We start from the raw sequence: 17,908 nt of genomic DNA, 5'->3' as shown, positions 1-17,908 counted from the left end.
ATATCCAAACTGTAACACTTATGACAAAGTTTAATTTAAAAATGAAGCACAGGAGAGTAACATAAATGATAACAAAATAGAACAATCATAGCAATATACCACAATCAAAATTATGTGGTCTCTCAAAAGATTTTGTTGTACATTCAAACTTTCACTGAAAGGAAGCACTTCAACAGCTTCTCTCTGTCATATCTGAATTGCTATTGTCATTACTCTTGCATTTTGGGGATAATATGAAATCCTTGTGTTCAAGAGTTACTTGAACTGAGATACTACCACAGTCATCTGATAACTGAGATGGCTACTAAGTGACTAATTAGTGAATCATGTATAAAGCATGGACACACCAGACCAAGGGATGGTCCATGGCCTGGGTGGAATGGGGCAGTAAGCATGAGATTTCATCTGATAGTCAGAATGTGGCACAACTTATGACTTGTTTATTTCTGGAATTTTCTATTCAATATCGTAATAGTGTGGTTGACTGTGATAACTAAACCATAGACAGTGATCCTTAACAGTGATAAGGAAGGACAACAACTGAAACAACACAGAGAGAATTCATCACAAGATGCACAAAGAGCATGACTTTTGGGGAAAAAGGAAAATGATTCCAAATGGAAGCATAGAGATGTAGGAATAAATAAAGAGCACCAGAAAGAGTAAAAAAGATGGGTAACTATAAGTGTTGGCCTGAAGTCTCAAAATATATGTAGATCTAAATTCATGACAACGAAATGAAAAGGTGGGAGGGGCAGAAATGGGTTAAAATCTTCTAAGCTTCTAGCATTATCAGGGCAGTGGCAAAGTATATTAGACTTTAGTAGCTCAAGGATGCCTATTGTAATCTAGGATAACTGTAAAATAATCTATAACTAATGAAATAATAGAGGGTAATGGAATGATAAAATAATTTCATTAATCTGGAAGAAAAAGAATAACATGCAACAGCTAATACTAGAGAAATCACAATAAAAAGATAGATAATATAGATCAGTAGTTATATTATGTGTGAATATTGAAAAATATTCCAGCTAAATGACAAATTGTGGCAGAGCAGAGAAAACAAAACTCAACTACCCGCTACCCTCAAGAAACACTTGGACTGAAGAACACAGAAGGGTTAAACTTAAAGGCTAGACAAGTTGTACTGTGCAAATACTACAGGAAGCCGATGCACCTGTACTAATAACAAAGTAAAACTTAAGGAAAAAATATTACTAAGATAAAAGGAAAGGCATTTCATAAAAATAAAAGTGCCAGTATACCAAAAAATATATAATTTTAAGTATTCACTCACCTAATAACATGATATAAAAAGTAAGACCTGAACTGGAAGGAGAAATAGATTAATACATCTCTCTCAGTAACTGAGACAAGCAACCAGGGGGAAAAACTTACAAGGCAATAGAAAATTTGCACAACACTGTTAAAAACTTAACCGAATTCATATACAGAGCACTGCATCAAACAACTGAAGAATATCAATTTTTCCATGGACACAAAAAAATTATCAAAATTAAATATATGTCGTGCCCTAGAACAAGTATTAGCAATTTTTCTTTTTTTTTGCAGTACTGGGGCTTGCACTCAGGGCCTACACCTTGAGCCACTCCACCAGCCCTTTTTTATATTAGGTATTTTCAAGATAGGGTCTCGCAGCATTAATTGCCCAGGGCTGGCTTTGAACTGCAATCCTCCTGATCTCTGCCTCCTGAGTAGCTAGGATTACAGGTGTGAGTCACCAGCGCCCAGCAAGTATTAGCAAATTGAGTGACTGAAATCCCAGTGTACAAACCATGTACTCTGTGCAGAGATAGGCCACAGTGGAACTATAATAGTAATTAACGAAAAGGTAATTGGGGAAAAACTCTTCACGTATTTGAAAATGAAGGAATGTATTTGTAAATAGCAAATAGAACAAAGAAGAAATTATAATGGATATCAGAAAAGATTTTTTTTTGAGACACGTTTCACTATTTATTCCAGACTGGCCTCAAACTATCGTCCAAACCAGCCTTGAACTTGCAATCCTCCTGCCTCAGCCTCCTGAGATTACAGGCATATGCCATCACCCCAGTTTAGAAGAGATTTAACTGATGATAATTAAAATGCTACTTATCAAGGACTACTTTTCTCATACTTCCTCGTTCTTTGTATCACTGAGAATTTATGGTAGAGGATTTGAAAGCATGGATAAGAAATGAATCTTAATCAGTAAAAACAACTATTGTCTCATTTGGACAAAATCAATGTCTCTGATAGATATGTATTTTCCTAATTGCTCCAAGTTTTTATAGAAAAGAAGAAAGCATTATTTAGGATCATGTTATCCTGAAATCGAATACCTCTGCTTTCTTACTCAGCTCTACTATCCTTTAAAGCCCATTTGCCTTTGCTTTTGAAGAATATTTCTACTTCTTAGAGAATTCTAGCTTAATCGCTATTTGCTTTCAGTTCTCCTGGGTTCCATTGGTTCTGTGGAGAAGCCAGCACCATGCAATTGCCTATTGAAGGTAGTGTGGTTTCTCACTTGAGCTGCTTTTAGGACTTTTCCCTGGCCCCCTAACACTTTTATTTTGAAGTGACTTCAATGCATTTTCCTTTGCATTTGTCATAGTTGGGATTTGACATACTTCCTGTATCTGTGTATCAATAGCCTTCATCAACTTTAGGATGTTCGTGGCTATTATTTTTCTTCTTAATTCCTTCTTTCTTTTATTTATGGAATCCTACTATCATATATGTTAAATGTTTTCATTTCCTTATATTTCTTATGCTCTTTTCTACAGTCGCCATTCTTTTGTCTTTGTGCTTTAGACCATGTATTTTCTTATATTCCAATTTTATTGTCTTTATTTTTTGTTCATATATTTTCTATTTTCTTCAGGTGTGCTGCTGTATGGCTTAACTTGTCCATCAGTCTTTAAATTTATTTACTGAGTTTTATTCAAGTCTAATATATTCATTTGGTTGTTTGATATTTGTACCAAATTCATCCATCTTGATTTTTAAGTTTATGAACATATTATTCATTGTTATTATTTTTTTTGGTGATACTGGGGATTAAACCTAAGGCATTGCACATGCTGAGCAATCACTCTACCATCTGAGCTATGTCTCCAGCCCACTGTTTTTGGAATGGGGTCCTACCGCTACCTTTGCCTAGGCTGGTCTTGAACTCACCATCCTTCTGCCTCTGCCTCTCAAGTACTTGGAGTTACAGGCATGTGCTACCACATCTGGCTTAATTGTAGCTATTTTCAGTCTATATCTTATAATCAAGTTCTGGATTTTCTTGCCTATGAATCTCTAGTCATTTTTTCTCTTGGTTTTTTAATCAAAACTTGTTTCTTTTTTCTTTTTTTAAATATACAATTATGTATTTTTTGTTTCTTGCCACTCTGACAAAATACCTGAGAAAATCAATTTAAAGGAGGAAAGATTTATTTTGGCTCATGGTTTCAGTTCATGGTTAGCTGGCTCCATTGCTGTGGGTCTTAGGCAAAGTTGAAATATCATGGCAGGAAGGAATGGGAGAGGAATGCTGCTCGCCTCATGGCAGCCAAAAAGCAGAGAGGGAGCAACAGGAAGGGGCCAGGACATGATATACCCTTTAAAGCTATGACCCCCTTGACCTACTTCCTCTGATACACCCCCCTCCTAATAGTCCATTCAGTTATGAATTCATCAATGGACCAGCCCATTGATGAGGTGAGTGGCCCGATGATCCAATCCTCAAAAGCCAGTCAGCTGGGCCCAAGCCTTCAACACATGAGCCTTTTGGGAGGACACTTCATATCCAAACCATGTCATGTAGGATAATTTACTTATTTATTTGTTTGCTATTTGGAGGCAGGGTGTAATTCTGTTGCCTAGGCTGACCTTGAACTCCTGGGATCAAAGATTCTCCTGCCTCCAACTCCTGAATATCTGGGACTATAGACACTCCACCGTACCTGACTACAAAACTTGTTTTCTTATATGTCGGCCAGTTTGACTTGATTGTCGATATTCTCCAGCTCTGCACAATATCATCATCTTCCAGAGATATTTAGTTTTGCTTCTGAAGGTGGAGAGGTTAGAAGCTGACTACTTTCATCTAATCAGGACTTGAGATTCTCACTGGGCCTCACTCCTGATGAGATATGTTTCTTCAGTTGGTCATTACTCCAAAGATTTTTGGTGGCTCCCAAAACCCCTACCCAGGCCCTTTGCTGCAACTGTATCTCCAGACCCCTTCACATCACTGAAACCACTTTCATTCACTGATTGCAATTTTTGAATCTATAAATAACTTGAGGGAAAAGAATCTTCAAGTGCTAGACTCGCCTCTACTGACTTTATCAAAATTTCTCCCAATCCACCATGTGCTGGTGGCTCATGCCTGTAATCCTAGCTATTCAGGAGGAATCGGAAGGGTTGTGGTTCGAGGCCAGCCCAGACGAAAAAAGCAAGACCATATCTCAAAACAAAAACCCAGGACAAGGAGGGGGCTGGCAGAATGGCTCAAGTAGAAGAGCTCCTGCCTAGCAAGCATGAGGCCCTGAGTTCAAATTCCACTACTGCCAAAAGAAAAAAGAAAAAAATTCTCTCTACCTAGGTACCTCTGAGATATCTAGTTCTTCAAGTTGTTCAAATCAGGATATGTTGTCCAAATCAACATAGTCAACCATCGCTCAGTGCAAAACTCAAATGGAGGCCTATAATCAAAAGAGTGAAATGATAGACCTTGAGAAGCTGACTTGGTCAAAAGGTCCAAAGTAGAGGATAATAAACCAACCATAGGACAGGCACTGGTGGCTCATGTCTGTAATCCAAGCAACTTGGGAGACTGAGATCAGGAAACCCACAATTCGAGGCCAGCCAGGGAAAATAGTTCAAAAACCCCATCTCCAAATAGACTGGAGGTGTGGCTCAAGTGGTAGAGTGCCTGCTTTGTAAGTGTGAAGCCCTGAGTTCAAACTCCAGTTTGAACCAAAAAAAAAACAAAAACAAAAACCCAAATAAATAAACCAACTATAATAATTAAAATAGCTAGCATGCATGATCACAGACATTACCTATCAGCAGTAACTGTCCTGAAGTTTGTACATACATTATTCATTTGATCTTGATAAATTAGATATTATTGCTATTTCCATTGTGTATCTGAGGAAGGAAATGAATAAAGAAATTAAGAAACTTGCCTAAGAGCCCAAATCAAGTATGCCCAGAGGTAGAGCCCAGATTTGATTGCAGGCAGTTGGGCTTAGAAAGCGTACCTCTCTGAAGTAGAGAAGTCATAATGGAGGTGCTGAGTCACAACTGGTATTAGAGCTGGATAATCAGAGAAGAAAAGCTGCAAGAACTGTTTTGAGAAAAGACTCAACAGGTGATCAAATAGTTGCATGGCATGAGGATAAAGGAAGTCCAAGACAGGTCTCAGATGCTTGGCCAAATTACCTGCAGTGGTCGAGTGTGTACCTAGCACGCACAGGCCCTGGGCTCCATCCCTCAACATTACAAAACAACAAAATGGAAACCTGGAAAGTGTGCACTGACAGAAATTTGAACTTGAGCTGGAGTTGGTTCAGATGGCTCTCAGTGATTCATGATTCATAAAATGTTTGTTCTTACAGGTGAAACTTACTGCCTCTGGAAATAGCACATGAGATTATTATTGCTGGATGAGAGTGGAGCGCAGAAAATAAATTGTTGACATCAGTGAACTCACAGAATTGAAAAAGATATACATTTTTGCACAAAGTCATTAATTTAGGCTCACTCAAGATAGAAAATTAAAGCTTAAATTTCATTCAATACTATTATGTTTTAGGATAGCATTATCATTCTTGCCAATTTTCAAGGCAATATCTGCCTATTGTAAAAAAAATTAGAAAAGAAAGTGAAGATGTTGATGAAAATTAAAATCATCCATAAGCCAAATACTCAGAGACCATCATTATAAATATTCTGGGGTATATTCTTCCCATATTTTTTCTGTGCTTCTGGCTAAGTATCTCTTACACTATTAGCTTTATCATTTTTATGCTGGTCTTTGGTTTGCTTTTTCATGGAATACTGCTATTAATATTTCCCCACTTCTTTAAATATTTTTAGAATTTTTCATAACAGCAAGTGTGCACATTTCCCTGTTTGGGGAAGTTGATTTATCCTACTAGGAATGTGTTGTTTTCCTGGAAGAGTAGGTCAAACAGGACAATTGCTCCAAGGAGAAGCCTGAGGCACATAGCTAGTGATCACCGTCTGTGGCCCCAGCCTCTGCACTGACAGAAGGGAATTCTTCGCAGTAGCACCAGTCCTGGAAAGGCCCAGGCACTGCCTTGGCAAAGCTCTTGGTTTTGTTCACTGCTATAGTCAGAGTGCCCATTGTACAAAGTGCTTCTGAAATCCAGCAGAAAAAGACTAACACAATGGCCAAAGAATGTGACAAATTTATTGTAGATAAATACAAATAGCTCTTAAATGTGTGAAAAATTCAAACCATACTTTGAATTACAAAAGTACAATAGAAAATCAAATTTTCATCTCTCACCCAATAGATTAGCAAATATCCAAATGTTTGGTGATACATTTTGTTAGCAAAGTTGTAAGGAGATGAGCCCTGACTACAGGGATGGCAGCAATACAGTCAGAATGCCTGTGTAGAGGAATTGTCAGTAACTAACAAAACAACAAATGTATTTACCTTTTGATCTAGCAAGTACTACACAAGTAGAAAATGATATGTGTAAGAAATGTTCAGTGTAAGTCAGGGGCTATCTGTGCTTCCTCAGTGGGATGTGTTCTAAAGACAAAATGAATTTCAAAGAAGTTTGAAACTCCAACTCAATAATTTTATTTTTGTAGTAATGTTAGTATTTTTATTGTAAAATTTTCTTTTGATTGTATGACAAAGCATATAAACAATTGTGCTAATAATGTCAAGATTTTCAGTGTGGGAACCCAGTGTAGTGGTTCATGTCTGTAATTCCAGCACTTTCGAGGCTGAAGCACCAGGATTGTAAGTTTGAGGCTAGCTTGGAGTGTGGAGTGAGACCCTGTCTCAAAAAAAAAAAAAAAAATTAAGCCAGGCATCAATGGCTTGCGCTGAGTAATCCTAGTTACTCAGGCGGCAGAGGTCAGGAGGATTGCAGTTCGAAGCCAGCCCTGGCAAATAGTTTGAGAGACTCTATCTCAAAAATACCCAACACAAGAAAGGGCTGGTGGAATGGTTCAAGTGGTAGAGCATCTGCCTAGCAAGTGTGAGGTCCAGAGTACTGCTAGGACAAAAAAAAAAAAGGGTAAGACATGATGCTAACTAGTCCCATCTGGTTTTGGAGTTTTGTTGAAACCCTGATTGCTATATGTAGGAGGAGTGAAAGAATGAGAAGAGTGGGAGGGAGGTGGCACAGACAATGTAAACACCTGTAAATAAATGTAAAAATGATAAAAGGAGAAGAAAGAAAGAATGAGAAAATCATTTCATATAGCTAGTCAAAGGATTCATTAGGAAAGATGATCCATTTTTGTTCCTTTTTTGACACAGGGTCTCACTGTGTAGTGCAGGCTGCCCTAGAACTCATGCTCCTTCTGCCTCCACTTCCGGAGTGCTGGGATTATAGTGTGTACCACCATACTCAGCTTGATCCATTGGTTTTAAAAGCACTGCATTATTAGTTGATGGAGAACTAGACATTGTCTCAAAATAACATGACACAGATTCCATTCTAGTTTTAAGTGAAATGTATGATTGTGTGATAGAAGAATCCAGCCATCATTTATATCCAGCAGTTAGGCAGACACCAGGAAGGGAGGGTCAGCCAGGTGTCATATCCCTCCAGAGCAAGGATGCCTTCTAATGACTGCAGAACATGTCTGCCTTTCACTGGAGAGGCCTAACTGAGAACCTCCAGCTGGGCCCTGTCACCTCCAGAGCTGAGATGACAACAAATGACCAGGTTTCTTACACTACCTGGTCTGCAGTGCTTCTGCAGCAATAGGTAATGTGAACAGTGTCACTTGCTCTGTAACCACAGCATCATTCATTAAAGGGAATAAAATTGCATCTATTTATCACTTTTTAAAATATATCAATTTTACCTGGTAAATCTTCACGCTCAGAGTGAGATTCACTAGTAACTTTTTCATGCATTCATTGAACAAATGTTTTAGTGGAGCATCAAACATTGTGCTCATAAGGATAGAGGACCTCACAGTCCACTTTGAACAACAGCTCAGTTCCACCAGTCCCTTAGAATATTAGGGGTCACCCTCAACCTGAAGTTCATGTGTTTACTCATAAAATTATAATAAACTATACATAGCATAAAAATCGCCATCTTGATCGTTTAAAATGTCATTCAATGGAGTGTTATTTAACAAATAAAGAAAGCAGGAAAATGGGTAGAACTGGAAATCAAGTTAAGTGAAACAAGCCAGACTCAGAAAGACAAATATCACATTTTCTCTCATATGTGGAATCTAGATTAAAAAAAAAAGACACAAACCAGGTGCTGTGTCTCACACCTGTAATCCTAGCTACTTGGGAGACTGAGTTCGGGCAGATCATGGGTCAAGGCCAGCCAGGGTAAATAGTTCTTGAGACCCCATCTCCAAAATAACCAGAGCAAAAATGAACTGGAGGTGTGACTCAAGCAGTAGAGTACCTGTTGTGCAAACTTGAAGCTCTGAGTTCAAACACCAGTCCCACCAAAAAAAAAAAGACTTGAAAGTAGAAGGGGGACTATTTGGGAAGAGGAGGGGACCGTAGAAGAGGAGAGGAGACGAGAGAGTATTGGGTTGAACATGATCAAACTATATTATATACATGTATGAAAAGGACATAATGAAACTCATTATTTTGTACAATTGACATATGCTAATTAAAAACTTTTTTAAAAAAAGGTGCCATTTGGTAGTGTGGAGTACATTCAAATAGTATAACCAATTTCTTTTCCACCTTGTGAAACAAAGTCTAAAACCATTAAACAGTAACTTCCAATGTCCTCTGGTAGCCTCCATTCTACTCTATTCATTCAGCACTATGAAAGTTGACTGTTCTCTTTCCTCACAGCAGTGGAGTCACACAGTGTTTGCCCTTTTGCGCTGGCTTCTGAGCTCAAGGTCCATCCAGGTTGTAGTGCGGATCAGGGGTTTCCCATCGTTTATTTCCTCTCTTTCTGGAATATGAACTAGTTCATGATTTGGATATCCTGTTTCTCCATTTCTTAAATGCTTTTTGAGCTGGGTGTGATGGTGCATGCCTATAATCCAACTAGGCGGGAGGCAGAGGTAGGAGAATCGAGGTCCAGGGCCAGCCCAGGCATAAAAGTGAGAGACCTATCTGAAAAATAACTAAAGAAAAAAGAGCTGGGGGAGGGGCTCAAGTGGTAGCGCAGCTGAGTTCAAACCTCAGTATCACCCCCTCCAAAAAAAAAATAGATAAAGCTTTCTGAGCCAGGTAGAAGTAGAAATAAGGGACCCTACAGGCTTTCCCCAAACCAAGAATCTGCCAGAATTACAGATGGCTAAAAAACAAAAGTGACTCAAATAGAAGAGCAACATAGGAATGGAAGATATAAAAAGAATGAGAAGAGTCACACAGAACAAATTTATGTGGGAATAACACAGAGGAAAAGCCAAAGCAGACAACCTTTTGTACCATCTCGGGAAGCGAGGGGGAGTGGACTCGTGTCCACAGGCTCTCTGATCAGCCCCATGTGTGGCAGAACTTCATGTCTGGACAACTGGAGTAACTCCTTTCATTTCTGTGGCTTCCATCAAGGAGTCCAGCATCCCTCATTAACTCAGACTTCTCTGTAATTAAACTTAGGCATGTGCTCATTAACTCATCGATCTTTTGAGTTAAAATTCTATATGGGATGCACTGGATTTTGTGGAATAATCCTTTCACTCACGGCATCTGGTCATATTTGTTCACTGAATGAACGAATGAACTCAACCACCTTCATTCATAATAAAGTTTACACCTGGAATTGAACTTTCACTTAATGCTACCGTCAGTGTGCCTTTTATTCATCTGGCAGTAAGTGTAGCTGTCCAGAGCACAGGCTCTGAATTCCCTTGCCTGAATTTAGACTGGTGACACTCTTCGCAGCACACAACCTTGAGTACTTCCTTAATTTCTCTGGGCCTCACGCTACTTGCCTGTGAAGTGGGAATATTAGTAGCGCCTTCCTTGTGCTGGGCAGCATTTCAACATGGTTTTCCACTCACTGTCCCTGGGACAGCAGCTGCTTGCACCGCCAGCTGCTAATCCCCAGGTTACCCCACCAGCAGTAGCACCAGCATGGCCACCGTGTCTTTGGTTAGTCTGCCATGTCTTTTATAACCGATTCCTTCTATTTTCTTAAGTGATACAGCTACAATAATAATTATTATTGCTGTCACTCAGCTTTGGAGTCTCATAGTCACTACCCAAAGACTCCCTATTCTTCTACTTACCCATTCTGTTGTCTGGCTTGGGAGAAAACTGTTCCTAAATGTTTTGCTATATCTGGAGTAGCTACTGAGAGGCCAACCAGAGTTCCTTCTCTTGCCCATTTCCCATACCAATGGGTTGAAACACAGTCAAAAGGCTAGGCTATAGCGTCTGGGTTTCCAGACCCCACCATCATAGCCCTCCCTGGGCACCATCTCTCCACTTGGACTTGCTTAGTGTACGGTGTGGCCAGATGTTGGAGAGGCCACCTTCCTTCAACAGCTCATCCCATCTGTTCTCTGGCCGCCATAGTGTTGTGTGAGGTATCAGCTTACCTTCAGGACTAGGAAATGACAGGGTCAGGGCTCAGATGAGGCAATGAGGTACAGGATTTAAGGAGGTGTCACTCCCAGGGCCTTGCAGGGCCAGGTGGCCTTCAAAAGGGGCCACTCCTTAGATTTTGTGCAGAGGTGTCACTCGTGCCTCACTCTAGTCACACCCCTAGAGAATGGACTTTTCCATGAAAACAGCAGAAACCTCAGGAGTCTTATTTGGAGGCTGATGCCTTCAATTCTCCACTGTTTCTCCAAGTGTGGTCTACAGAACACCCACAGGAGGCAGCAGAGGCCAAAATGTGGATTCCTGGGCCCAAAGTCCAGCCCTACATGCTAGAATCTTAAGGGATGGGGCAGGAACCTGCATTTTAATAGTTTTGCTCACTTCGGAGAAACTGCTAGCGGAGAACTTTCACTACTTGATGTTTATAACAGGAAAACAGCCTCACAAAGCAGCCTCCTTCAGGTCTAGGAGGGCAGCTATCAAAAAGTTTATTCTAAGCAGGGCATGGTAGCTCACCCCTGTAATCCCAGCCTTCTGGAGGCAGAGGCAGGAGGATTTTGAGTTCAAAGTCAGCCTGGGCTACATATCAAAACCCTGAGAGAAAGAGAGAGCAGTATAAGGAGGAGGAGGGGGAGGGGGAGAGAGGAAGGGAGGAGGAAGAATGCTTATCTATGGAGCAGAGTTCTGCCTGCCTGTGGCCGTTCTCTGTCTTAGACTCTTCCTCATGGGTCACCAGCACATAGGGAAAGCAGGAAGTGGGAACAGGTGCACCCCCGCTAAGACCATGGCACTCACATCCCAAATCCAGATTTAGGAGGGGAGGGGGAGGGGTGTGACTCTTCTGCCCCCTTGTGGCCGTGGGCGGTACTGCAGGGCTCTCCGGCGGCTGCGGGGCGGGGTGGGGGGAGTTGGGGGGCAGGGTGTCTGGTGCTGCACGTGGGAGTGGGAAAGACAGATAATCCGCCCCATAGAGGAAAAGTCACGAGTTGCTGCCATGCTGCAGGAGAGACATCCTAAGCTGGAAAGAGAAAGAAAGGGAGCCTCAAGTGAAGAGGATCCCTGCAGATTTGGACCTGGATCACCCTGGGGGACCCCGGCTGCCCCAGTGCCACCAGGTTCTGGATCCTCAGAAGGTGAGTGGTCAGGCCTGCCCGGTGCAGCCTGGGAAGAGGGTTTCTGGGAGCATTCACAGGAAGATAACGGCGGCGTGCTGACTTACGCTTTCCGGAAAGACAATGACAGCGCGGTGGAGGTGCCTTTCTTAATTGTGTGGAGAACAGAAAATCTTGCTTTTCATTAAGTCCAAGAAAATGGGTTTTCTGTGGAAGAGAATTATCATAAAGGAACAGTGGACTATAGGGCGAAAGCAATTTATGCCGGGTTGTCACAAACCCCTTGCTGACTCCAGGGCAGAGTGGGGACCTGACCATAGCCATGGCCTGCGTGTCTCTGAGCAGGTGGCTTTGGTGTGGTCATTCGAAACGTGAGGCAGAGAGCAAAGGAAGTTATTTCCATTTCATCGGAGCCAAAGAGTGAGGAGAGGTGGCAGAACCACTGTGGCACGCCGTGGATCTGCTGGGCACTGGTGCAGGGAAGAGAAGAAGTGGCCCTAAGAGAGCCCCAGGAAAGAAAGGGCTGCGTGCCCAGCTCCCGGAAAGCTTGCTGGAAGTGTTTGGGGGTGAAACTCAGTGCTGCCTGCTGACACCACCTATGCAGGAGCAGGGATCCCGGTGGGCGATGCCCAACATTTAATGCTACTCAAAACCAACCAGTGAGTTGGGGTCCCCCTGGCTTCTAATTTAGGCCAAGCTATTTAATCTACCAAGTCAAACTCAAAGCACAACCACACCAGGGCAAAGATGTGTTCTTGTTCCAGGTTGGCATTTGGGGGTAAAAAATCAGTACTGCTGATTATGGACCCAGTGCTAAGTGTTAAAAACTTAACACTACAAACGTCATATACACAAGCTCATTTTGATTTTGTGACACCATTGGGTTTTAAAATAAAAAGAGGTATTTTATGAACTTGAACACTAAAATTAGGAAGATTAGACAGATAGAAAAGGCTTTCTCAGGCTCAGTACTGCTGACATTGTGGACTAGGTAATTGTTTGTGTGTGTGTTGGGGGGCAGCCCTGCTCCTTGTAGGATGGAAGCTGTTGAGAATGCAGCTCAGCATTTATGATTTGTTAATCCCTTTCAGGTTCTTATCAACACTCAGCTTCAAGCATGGCAGCAACAGGGGCTAAGACACTCCCTCATTGATGCAGAAGCAAGTGACACTGTGGATCACAGTCACACAGGACGGACTTCTCTGTCAGCTGTGTTCACACTGGAGAGAAGGTACTGCCCAGCCTTCTGCCCCATCCTCTTCCTGTTTCAGCTTCTACCAAAGGAGGAAATGTCTACCAAATGAGAAAAGGCCACTTGCTTAGGGCTGGGATAACTAAAATCTGAGTCATCACCGCCATCACAGGTGTGGATCTACTCCTGCTTTTGAGACACCAGATGAAAAGGCAGGAGGTTTTTCAAGCTCCCACTGTGACAGCAAATAGGTCTATTGTAGCATGTTTGGATCTGTAAATTCACACAGAGACACAGAGAATTCTGTGATTAAATAAGCAGATTCACTGCCATTGTCACAAAATTCATCTTGTTTTTTTCTTTCTTTCTTTTTGTTTTTTTTTTGGACGTGGCACTCCAAAAACGTTTGTGTTTGTTTTGAATTGAAATAAATCCATATCAGAGGTCATATGAACTAATTCATGAAGGAGAACATACGACCAGAAAATAAACCTAGAAAGAATGTGCAATTATCACTGGCAATCAAAAAAAAAAAATTCCATTTTTGCCTAGGAAAGTAATGAAAATGCTTTTGCCTTGACAACACCCAGTGCTGGTGAGGTGTGGGGAAGCTGGTGGCACTGGAAATCAATTTTACCTCAAAAACCAAAAATGTTACTCATGCTTTTTATTCAGTAGCCCCACATCTAATTATTCTAAAGGAACTGTGTGACGTATGAAAGAAAGCAATTTTCACAGAAAATACTTTTCTCTTTGGGTTATAATAATAATAGTCAAAATGGCAAGTAAGTAAATATCCAGCAAGAAAATACGGGTAAGTATGGGATGGTGAAGCCTTTGTTGTGGAAAATGATACAGCTGTGAAAACGATAGTATAAAGGCCACGTAGTTATGGAAAGAATTCTAAAGTCAAAATGTGAAGTGTTAATGTAACATGTCATATGAGTGCAATCATCTAAAACGTGTGCATATATGCATGTGTGCTTGTGTCCATGTGTGCATGCGTGTGTGCGTGTGTGTGCTTGTGTGTGCGTATGTGCGTGTGTGCATACACATGTGTGTGCTTGTGTGTGCGTGTGTGCATACACATATGTGCGTGTGTGCTTGTGTCCATGTGTGCATGTGTGTGTGCATGTGTGCTTGTGTGTGTTCATGTGTGCATGTGTGTGCATGTGTCCATACACATATGTGTGTGTGTGCTTGTGTCCATGTGTGCGTGTTTGTGTGTGTGTTTGTGTGTGTCCATGTGTGCATGTGTGTGCGTGTGCATCACATATGTGCGTGTGTGCTTGCGTGCATGCATGTACATACACACATGTGTGTGCATGTGTGCATGTGTGCTTGCATTGTGTGCGTGCATGTGCGTGCATGTGCGCATGTGTGCATGTGTGTGCATGCGGGTGTGTGCGTGCATGTGTGTGCATGCATGTGTGTGCGTGTGTGTGTGTGGTGCTGGGGATCAAGCCTCGGGTCTTGCACGTGCTAGGCAGGTGCTGTACCACTGAGTGCATCTTTTTTATTTTCATTTTTGAGACAGGGTCTTGCTGAGTCACCCAGGCTGGCCTGGAACTTGCAAGTCTCATGCCTCAGCCTCCTGGATAGCTGGGATTATAGTTGTATACCACCATGCCAGGTACTTTTGTTATCTGAAGAGAAATATTCTGAAAGAGAAAATTCTCCCAACCACCATCCCATCATTCTCTCCTTTTTGTTTTTTTTCTGTCCCCAGGGAGATTGACTCCTAACCTGTGCTCCTACAACATACTTTTTTTGAACTCCGGAATTTAGGAAGATGCTGCTTGAAGTTTAACAGGATTTAAATAATTTTTTTCGCTTTGTTTTGTTTTTGTGGTGTGGGGGATTGAACCCAGGGCCTCATGAATACTAGGCAAGTGCTCTACCACTGAGCTTCCCAGTCTTAAATAAGAAGTTTTAAATTGTGCTGGTTAAACCTGCTCGTGGAGGTGGAGCGAGGTCAGGCAGAACTGGGGTGTACAGTGGAAACAAAGTCTTTACTTTGCCAACCTCTAACACTTCCTTCATGCCCTATTTCCCTTCCCTCTCCCCATAGGGACACAATATTAACGGTGGTTTGGTGAGTAGGTCTCTTTTTTCCTGTGGGACTGAAATTTGAACTCAGGGCCTTGAGCTTGCTAAGCAGGTGCTCTACCACTTGAGCCATGCCTCCCCTCCAAGTCCTTTTTCACTTAAGCTATTTTTTGGATAAGGTCTCAAATTTCTGCCCCAAAGTCAGCCTCAGACTGAGATCCTCCTGCCTCTCCCCCTCCCTTGTAGCTGGAATTACAGGCATGAACCATCATGCCTGGCTCTTGAGAATGCTTCTGAGTTTTTCCTATGCATTTAAACATATAGGTAGGCATTATCACATGAACGAAATTGTATTACATATATGTATCACCCTGCCTACGGTGATTATGTTAAGTTGTGTCAAATTGCCCTCCAAAAAGTGACACTCATTTAAATCATCACGGACAGTATATCCTTAGCTCTGTTCCCTGTCCACCTCCACCAAAATCCCAAACTGTTAAGCTTTTGCCAATGCCTCCCAGTCATTCTAGTGCACATTTCATTCCTTGTGAGCGAAGTTGGGGACAATACACTGAATTTGCCAGACAGCGTTTGGGGCCCTGGCTGGGAATTCCATCTTCCCTTTCTGACTGGGTGCCAACTCTCAGGTCTGCTGACACCGCTACTGACTGTCAGGGAACATTCTTTAATATGTGATAGGATCAGTAGCACATGGTTCTTGTTTTAGTTCTTATCCGTCTTGCCAGTTTATGAAAATAAAGGGCTTGAAAGAGTAAGAATTGCTGAATTTATAAAATGGTTATAATAATCTCTTCTGTTGGCTGCTACCTCATTAGGTCTGATATTATTCCCAGTAAGGGTGTCACTGGTTTTTTTCTTTCCACTGATGTTTTTACTGTCATTTGCAGTTAGTGTTTCTAAAGAGATCCATCAATTTGAGATACTTGAATTTTACCAAAAAAATCTACTCTGCCCTACATAGAGGAGCATCATTCTTCAAGGGGCACAGGAAGTGAAGCATGTGCCACGTGAGTGGACCACGTACAAACTCTTGTGTTGTTACATGGTGACACAGACAAATACAGATGGTTTCCACAAAGTCACTGTGGATTCACAGACTGCAATGCTGGTTTGTCCGGATGACAGACAAAGCACACCGAGTTTCAGAGGAATTTGATCAATCAGTGACAATCCACCACAGAGCTACAGAGTTTGCCCTTATTTCTCCTCCCTGTGTCACCATCCTCACCTCCCTCCAGCCACCTAGGTGGAGGGTGTTGTAGCCTGCGGCTAGATGTGAAGGCCACACTGGCCCTGAGGAAAAAATGCCACCAGCTTCTTAACATTGGAGTGCTGCATCTGGGGAGCCCAGGCCTATGTTGTACAAGTTTCCAAGTTCTCAAACCTCACAAGGGGTACCCAGGAGAGTGGGGGTGCAGCAACCTGAGATTGGAAGAAAGGGGACTTTTTCTGTAATGTGGCCAGGGACAGAGTGAACATGGCTCACTCTATAGACACAGAGCAGCGGCGTCCCAGACAGAAAGTGAGGCAGGCTAGAAGTAGGAAAAGGTTGGGGCTCATGTAGGTTGCCAAGGGAAGGCCCAGACCACCCTCACCTGGTCAGGAACCATCCATACCCCTCCCCACTCACTGATTACTGAGTGCAAATCACTTGGTCTGCCCCTTCCCATAGGTAATCATAGGTTTTAAAAGCACCTAAAGGGCAGAAACACATTCTCTAGGCCTGCAGGCTTCCACCTGGGCCCACCATGCTTCCCTTTGTATTTTCCTCTCCTAACTTTTAATAAACTCCCTTTATACTCATGTGTCCTGCCATGAGTTCTTTCTGGTGAGATTACAGACTGCACCAGTGCTGTTAACAAAAGGGGCTGCTCTGTGTTGTAAAACAGATGCACCCCTCTTTATCTAAGGGTGGGGTGTGGGGAGTGGATTATGAGAAGCCTATGAGCACAGCTATGTCAAATCATCTGCAGGCTGGGATTTAGCACAGCCCCCAGCTGTAGAAGGGGGCAAGGGCAAAATGCAGCACAGCTGCTTTTCATAAGATGTTTATATGCAGAGAGTAGTGATCACAGGTTCCCCCTGTTCCCGATAACTACAGTGTCACTCTCCCAAGAACTGTTGCTCTACTTCCTTGTTTGCCACTGTATATAATAAACTTGCTGGAGGAGGTGGAGGCTGTTGTGTGTCTCCACCAGAGCGCTCAGCCCACCTGACCTCAGCTTTTTTGCATGTTTGTCTTTTGTCTTTTCTCAATCTCCCGTTGCTCCCAGTTAGGTTCCTAGGATGAGCTCATGCAGGCCACGAGAGTGGGGAAAAGAACCAGCTTTCTGAGCCCCAGGGGGCTGGGCTGCCACCCCTGCTTGCTGCTTTAGATGGCTGGACAATTTAGGAACCAATTTTAAGTGGCTTCCCTTATGGGGCACTCCTGTGGGATTTGACCTCATCTAATGTAACTTACCTGTAATCCATTCTGTTTAACAAAAGGGCATGACCTGGCTGACCCCTTTGGCCAGAGGACTAATCTAATTTCCCTTTGATCAGTGGAAAGCTGAGTATAGAGGATGTGAGAGGAGTATTTGAACTGAGGGTGAGGTTTCTGTGTGTAAGGACACCATAGTGACAATTTCTGCAAGGACATTGTGGAGCCTTGTGAAAGGACATTTGAACAGACATTTGTGGAATTTTTCATTAAACACATTGAAGACCTACTGTGTGCCAGGAAGACAAAGACTCATACATCCTCCACAGTTGCTTCTGGGAGAAGGG

At 42.3% G+C, this 17,908-nt stretch overlaps 1 long non-coding RNA gene across 1 annotated transcript; it reads left to right on the top strand.

Moving 5' to 3' along the window:
• Positions 1-11,738: 11,738 nt before the first annotated feature.
• LOC141411314 (uncharacterized) lies at positions 11,739-16,988 on the top strand. The gene is made up of 4 exons (XR_012436085.1): positions 11,739-11,898; positions 12,969-13,108; positions 14,607-14,702; positions 14,799-16,988. It is a non-coding gene; the product is annotated as an uncharacterized lncRNA (long non-coding RNA).
• The last annotated feature ends 920 nt before the right edge of the window (positions 16,989-17,908 follow it).

This window comes from Castor canadensis, chromosome 10 (genome assembly GCF_047511655.1).
Source record: "Castor canadensis chromosome 10, mCasCan1.hap1v2, whole genome shotgun sequence".
NCBI classification, from domain to species: Eukaryota; Metazoa; Chordata; class Mammalia; order Rodentia; family Castoridae; genus Castor; species Castor canadensis.
This window is presented reverse-complemented; position numbering and strand designations above follow the sequence as displayed.